The 7,535-nt window shown below is 46.5% G+C and overlaps 1 long non-coding RNA gene across 1 annotated transcript; it reads right to left on the reverse strand.

Annotated features, from left to right (window-relative positions):
* Nucleotides 1-966: 966 nt before the first annotated feature.
* LOC142483661 (uncharacterized) lies at nucleotides 967-6,936 on the reverse strand. The gene is made up of 4 exons (XR_012797412.1): nucleotides 6,637-6,936; nucleotides 5,239-5,971; nucleotides 4,782-4,850; nucleotides 967-1,578 (listed from the first exon to the last, which is right to left on the reverse strand). It is a non-coding gene; the product is annotated as an uncharacterized LOC142483661 (long non-coding RNA).
* Nucleotides 6,937-7,535: the final 599 nt, after the last annotated feature.

Below are 7,535 nucleotides of genomic sequence, written 5' to 3' on the forward strand. Positions count from 1 at the left end.
CGCGTAACTTCTGTCGGGTTTTTGGAAAGCAGGCTGCACTTGAACACTCATGGTGGGTCTCTGCAGAATAGTGTAACACAAACTGAAACTGGTCTTTGTCTTTAATATGAAAAGCCTAAATTGATACATTTTGACAACTCTTCCTTCAGTCTCAAGGCCAAGGCCAAGTTACAATGGCACACTGTGGCACAGTATCTTTTTTAAACGAAACACCTGCAAGCCGACACATTACTGATTCGGCGCATTACAAGTCATGAATTTATGCCATCTGGCGGACACGCGAAGCATTGCAGCCTAGTAAATCCTGAACCATTATCAATTAACACATCAACCGCGCGTCAGCCGGGCATGCGCCTGGCTGGGAAGGCAAAAGGAGCCCGACATGCTCCAGGTGAACAGTGTGGCATTCCAGGAACATGCCAGGTAAAAGCCGCTGATTAGTAAGAATAAAAGCTGCCGCAGCAGTATTTAACATTGTTAATCATAATAAACGTGTTTTGTTTGATGAAGAAGTACTTTCCTCTCTCCCCCTCCAGTCACTCACATCCGTCGCTGCCTCTGTACTCCAGTGTGTGTGTGTGTGTGTGTGTATCGGTGTATATGTGTGTATCTATGTGTGTGTGTGTGTATCGCTATGTGTGTGTGTGTGTGTGTGTGTGTGTATCGGTGTATATGTGTGTGTATCTATGTGTGTGTGTGTGTATCGCTATGTGTGTGTGTGTATCGGTGTATATGTGTGTGTATCTATGTGTGTGTGTGTATTGGTGTATATGTGTGTGTGTGAGTTTGTGTGTGTGTCGCTATGTGTGTGTGTGTGTGTCGCTATGTGTGTGTGTGTGTGTGTGTGTGTGTCATTTTGTCGATATGTATGTCCTTATATATTTTTCATGTTACAAGTCAAATATATATTAAGAAGAGAATCAGCCAATTTTCAAAACCAGTCAAATATTTATTAACTATTGAAAACACAACATATAAGAAAACTTTTAAATAACTTTTACTTTAAACTGTAAACATAAAACATCTCAACGTATTTCAAATTACTTCATGCCAATACATTTCTACTGGGAGGCGTCAAATTCCTCCACAGTATCATGAACAAGTTCCTAAAACTTTCGTCTGTAACGAAGTTTTGACATTTTGTCTAGTGGCGTGATACTGTATAATGTAAGAAACTTTGAAAGAAATCCATGTCCTCATTGCTGCCCGCCATCATTTCATGTAGAAGTCCAAATTTCTGTTCCTCGATATTAATCATTTTACGACGTAAATCGTTAGTGGTCCTGGCTTTTTTGGCGACTGGTTCAGCAGCCGCCACACACACAGGAACTACCTCGTCTTCGACGAAGGACAGCTCAACGAAGCTGTCCTGTGTACTTGTTTCCTCCAGGTTTGACTCGGTTCTCGCTGGGAGCATTTGTTCTTTCAGAAACATCATATTTGCAAAGTAAGGCCACGTTGATGTATATTCGCTGGTGGTGCCTGGACCGGGGTCTCCTGATCGTGGTGGCTTCACTTTTTTTAACTCTCTTCTGAAAGCATCTGTTAGATTCTTCCATTTATTTTTGGCAACATCCGCTATAAATAGAAATAAAAAATATATATATTTTCTTGTAATACATATAACATATTACATTATTGCTGTATGGGGTATGGAAAATATGTTACCACAGGGGGGTGGGGACGCTGTTAGGGGTATGGAAAATGTTACCACAAGGGGGTGGGGACGCTGTTAGGGGTATGGAAAATATGTTACCACAGGGGTGTGCGGACGCTGTAGGAGGTATGGAAAATATGTTACCACAGAGGGGTGCAAACATTGTAAGGGGTATGGAAAATATGTTCAGGCAAAAAGAGGGGGAAGGGGAACACCAAATGAATGAGTCCCCTAAAGAATTCACTAACTGCACACCTACATATTATAAAATCTAACTTTTAATAAATTTACTTAAAACATATATTACCAAACGTAATGTACTAAATGTTTTTAAAAAATGAATTAAATATTCAATAACGTGCAACCATGTCAGATGAATGTATGATTGTACAAACCCAAATGTAATATTCCTGGGTTTGACAGGACAGTGGATGCTGCAAGTCAGGGTGTTAACCCCTCTGGAGTATATATGCAGACTGTAGGTAACCGTATCCTACTCAGTGAGCCTTTAACTGGTCACAGACTCAGCAATCCTGCAATGATATATATAGCAGCGAACACCTATGTGTTAAGTGCATATGCTTGAGAAGTGACGCTGATACAAACACAATCAATCCATAATACCCTCAGTATAGTTAGGCTGGAACTCGCAGTGCCATTGACATAGAGTTTCTCAGCAAAGAGGCTCAGATTGTGTATATAACACAGTTGTATCAGCGTCACTTCTCAAACATATGCACTTAACACATAGGTGTTCGCTGCTATATATATCATTGCAGGATTGCTGAGTCTGTGACCGGTTAAAGGCTCACTGGGCAGTGAGTCTGCTTTCCTGCTATACACAATATATGTTATATACACAATCTGAGCCTCTTTGCTGAGAAACTCTATGTCAATGGCACTGCGAGTTCCAGCCTAACTATACTGAGGGTATTATGGATTGATTGTGTTTGTATCAGCGTCACTTCTCAAGCATATGCACTTAACACATAGGTGTTCGCTGCTATATATATCATTGCAGGATTGCTGAGTCTGTGACCAGTTAAAGGCTCACTGAGTAGGATACGGTTACCTACAGTCTGCATATATACTCCAGAGGGGTTAACACCCTGACTTGCAGCATCCACTGTCCTGTCAAACCCAGGAATATTACATTTGGGTTTGTACAATCATACATTCATCTGACATGGTTGCACGTTATTGAATATTTAATTCATTTTTTAAAAACATTTAGTACATTACGTTTGGTAATATATGTTTTAAGTAAATTTATTAAAAGTTAGATTTTATAATATGTAGGTGTGCAGTTAGTGAATTCTTTAGGGGACTCATTCATTTGGTGTTCCCCTTCCCCCTCTTTTTGCCTGATTCACTTTTCAGTTCACAGTTTGCACCCACATTTACAATTACCATTATTATTATTTACCTTCTCACTTTACTCAATTAGTGTGGCCCTGTGATCACTCCCTAACCCTCCCTTTGTTTTCATGGAAAATATGTTACCACAGAGGGGTGCGAACGCTGTAAGGGGTATGGAAAATATGTTACCACAAGCGGGTTCGGACGCTGTAAGGGGTATGGAAAATATGTTACCACAGGGGGGTGCGGACGCTGTAGGGGGTATGGAATATATGTTACCACAGAGGGGTGCGAACACTGTAAGGGGTATGGAAAATATGTTACCACAAGCGGGTTCGGACGCTGTAAGGGGTATGGAAAATATGTTACCACAGGGGGGTGCGGACGCTGTAGGGGGTATGGAAAATAGGTTACCCCAGGGGGGTGCGGACGCTGTAAGGAGTATGGAAAATATGTTACCACAGGGGGGTGTGGACGCTGTAAGGGGTATGGAAAATATGTTACCACAGGGGGGTGCGCAAGCTTTAAGGGGTATGGAAAATATGTTACCACAGGGGGGTGCGGATGCTGTAGGGGGTATGGAAAATATGTTACCACAGAGGGGTGCGGACGCTGTAGGAGGTATGGAAAATATGTTACCACAGGGGGGTGCGGACGCTGTAGGGGGTATGGAAAATATTACCACAGGGGGGTGCGGACGCTGTAAGGGGTATGGAAAATATGTTACCCCAGGGGAGTGCGGACGCTCTAAGGGGTATGGAAAATATGTTACCACAGGGGGGTGTGGACGCTTAAAGGGGTATGGAAAATATGTTACCACAGGGGGGTGCGGAAGCTTTAAGGGGTATGGAAAATATGTTACCACAGGGGGGTGCGGACGCTTTAAAGCAGGCCTGCACAACACGTGGCCCGCGGGGCGCATGCGGCCTGCCTGCACTCATTGTGCGGCCCGCGGCGGCTTTCCCACGTCCTCCTCCCTCCCAAGCCTCCACTCCCGGCCGCGAGTCCTCCTCTCCCGACCGCGAGTCCCCCCCTCCTCTCCCGGCCGCGGGTCTCCCCCTCCTCTCCCTGTCACGAGTCCACCCCTCCTCTCCCGGCCGCGAGTCCCCCCCTCCTCTCCTGGCCGCGAGTCCCTCCCTCCCCCGCCCAGGAGCCCCGAGCCCCCTCCTTTCCCGCCCAGGAGCCACGAACCCCCTCTCAGGACTGCACGAGCATGCTAGTCCTGCCTGCTCCATGAGGTGCCATTAAGGGGAGGTGCCGTTGGGTGGGAGGTGAGGTGCAAGGGGGGGGTGAGGTGCAAGGGGGAGGTGAGGTGCAAGGGGGGGTGAGGTGCAGAGAGGGGTGAGGTGCAGGGGGGGGGTGAGGTGCAGGAGGGGGTGAGGTGCATGGGGGGTGAGGTGCAGGGGGGTGAGGTGTAGGGGGTGGGATGTGTGGTCTGCAAGGGGGTATTGTGTTTTGTGGAGGGGGAGTATCGTGTATGGGTGAGGGGGAGAGATGGGGGTATGAGATAGAGGGTGAGTCTCGCAAAGGTTGATGATGAGGGGTGCAGGGGGAGATATGAGGATGAGGGGTGCTGGGGGAGATATGAGGATGAGGTGTGCTGGGGGAGATTTGAGGATGATGGGGTGCTGGGGCAGATATGAGGATGATGAGGGGTGCTGAGAGAGATTGATGAGGGGTGCTGGAGGAGATATGAGGATGATGATGATGATGATGAGAGGTGCTGGGGGAGATATGATGATGATGATGATGATGATGATTTTACCCGTGTGGCCCGAATCTGTTTTCCTTGGAGCAGTTCGGCCCTTCTCGCTTTACAAGTTGGGCAGGCCTGCTTTAAGGGGTAAGGAAAATATGTTACCTTACAAGTTGTGCAGGCCTGCTTTAAGGGGTAAGGAAAATATGTTACCACAGGGGGGTGCAGACGCTGTAGGGGGTATGGAAAATATGTTACAACAGAGGGGTGCGGACACTGTAGGGGGAATGGAAAATATGTTACCACGGGGGGGGTGCGGACGCTGTAAGGGGTATGGAAAATGTTACCACAGGGGGGTGCGGACGCTGTAAGGAGTATGGAAAATACGTTACCCCAGGGGGTGCGGACGCTGTAAGGGGTATGGAAAATATGTTACCACAGGGGGGTGCGGACGCTGTAGGGGGTATGGAAAATATGCTACCACAGGGGGGGTGCAGACGCTGTAGGTGGTATGGAAAATACTTACATGAAATGTTCAGATTGAGCCCTATCTCCTTCCAGAGCTTGTCATGCACCATCCTGTCATGGTATAATTTTGCACGTTTGTTGTATAATAAATCCCTCACTGAGACCTCTGAAATCAGTAATTCAATAAGTGCAGGATCCATTTTACCTATACCAGTCTGCTCCTTCAATATATTCTCACGATTATCAGCAGCTACTTGTAGAAACTTGGTACTTCCTTCCTATTGGCTGGTTCCTGGTCACGTGATCAGCCCTCCGCGCCGAAACTTAAATCTTCATGTCGGCTTCAACTCAGTACGCCTCCGCACGGCTGCGGAAGCATGCGGCGGCATGCACTAAAGCCACCCACCATGCCGATGCAAGGGGTAAGACAGGAGGCTCAGCGCTGTCTTCCACAGCATGCCCGGGGCCTTATTCTGCAGGGAGGGGGAGGAGTCTGTTTCTGGCAGCTTCCTCTTATCCTGCAGGGAGGAGTCAGTGTCTGGCAGCTTCCTCTTATCCTGCAGGGAGGAGTCAGTGTCTGGCAGCTTCCTCTTATCCTGCAGGGAGGGGGAGGAGTCAGTGTCTGGCAGCTTCCTCTTATCCTGCAGGGTGGGGGAGGAGTCAGTGTCTGGCAGCTTCCGCTTATCCTGCAGGGAGGGGGAGGAGTCAGTGTCTGGCAGCTTCCTCCTATCCTGCAAGAGTGTGGTGGTCAGTGTCTTGCTCTTACTGTACTTCCTGTCCTATCACCTCCTCTGTATGGCACCAACATATTCCGTAGGAGGCACCAACATATTCCGTAGAGCAGTACAATGTGGGTTGGGAGGGAAAGAACATTGTATTGAAAGAACCATTGCAGTTTTAACCTCTATACTGTTTTATTCCATGTCTTTTTAAACAAAATTATGTATGAATTAGACAAACAATGAGTAATTAAGAGTCAGGGCATGTGAAAAAAAATTCAAAGGCGGGATGTGTGCCAAGCACGCTTATTCTAAGGCCTCAGCCAGGCTGGCGCTGAGCTGGCGGGCCCGCTCACGCTGGCCGCAATTAAACATATTGTGGCAATGTGTGTGGCCAGCGTGAGCAAGCATCTGCGCCCGCTCGGCGCTTAGAGCAAGCAAATTAAATTTTGCTACGTCAATGAGGGCGAACCAGCTCCGTGACGTCATGGCTGCACCCCCATGTAAGTGCGCCTAGCTGGCCACGAATCGCCGAGCAGGGCATGGCGCAGCGCATGAGTGCCAGCGAGCCCGTCCCCTGCCTGGCCGAGGTTTAAGTGAAACGCCCAAGACACACCTAGGATACGCCTATGTTACACCTAGGATACGCCTATGTTACGCCTCTAACCAATATCTTCTTTTTTCTATATAAAAGTCATTACCCTATGAGTAATAAATTGAGACAAAGGATTTGAAACCTGGCTTGCATTACGTTTCATTTCGTTCGTCTTCCAGGCCTGAAGTTCACCAAAGACCGGAGATAACAGTGGCAGGGCGTGAAAGCTTCTCCGGGGAAGTCTGCTGCAAACGGTGCAGATAGTGTAGTATCCAGTCACAAGGCTTCAGTGTACCTGGCAGAGGAAAGGTTCCTCTCGGTTCTGAAGCATAGGTGAGGAAATTAGATTTTCCTTCAGTAACTAAAGTAAGATACATATTTTGGATTGAAAAGTATCTAAATGCCATTGAAACAGGATATCCTCTCCATAGGAAAGTAATCAGCGGGCACTGCTTGGACAAAAAATGGCAAGAAGGCTGGAAAGAAGGATTGAAAGAAGGAAAGAAAGAAGGAAAGAAAGAAGGAAAGAAGGAAGGAAAGAAAGAAGGAAAGAAGGAAAGAAAAAAGGAAAGAAGGAAAGAAAGAAGGAAAGAAGGAAAGAAAGAAGGAAAGAAGGAAGGAAAGAAAGAAGGAAAGAAAGAAAGAAGGAAAGAAAGAAGGAAAGAAGGAAGGAAAGAAAGAAGGAAAGAAAGAAGGAAAGAAGGAAGGAAAGAAAGAAGAAAAGAAAGAAGGAAAGAAGGAAGGACAGAAAGAAGGAAAGAAGGAAAGAAAGAAGGAAAGAAAGGAAGGAAGAAAGAAGGAAAGAAGGAAAGAAAGAAGGAAAGAAAGAAGGAAAGAAAGAAGGAAAGAAGGAAGGAAAGAAGGAAAGAAAGAAGGAAAGAAGGAAAGAAAGAAGGAAAGAAAGAAGGAAAGAAAGAAAGAAGGAAAGAAAGAAGGAAAGAAGGAAAGAAGGAAAGAAAGAAGGAAAGAAAGAAGGAAAGAAAGAAGGAAAGAGGGAAAGAAAGAAGGAAAGAAGGAAAGAAAGAAAGAAGGAAAGAAAGA

The sequence above is a fragment of the Ascaphus truei genome, unplaced genomic scaffold (genome assembly GCF_040206685.1).
Source record: "Ascaphus truei isolate aAscTru1 unplaced genomic scaffold, aAscTru1.hap1 HAP1_SCAFFOLD_352, whole genome shotgun sequence".
In the NCBI taxonomy this organism is placed as follows: Eukaryota; Metazoa; Chordata; class Amphibia; order Anura; family Ascaphidae; genus Ascaphus; species Ascaphus truei.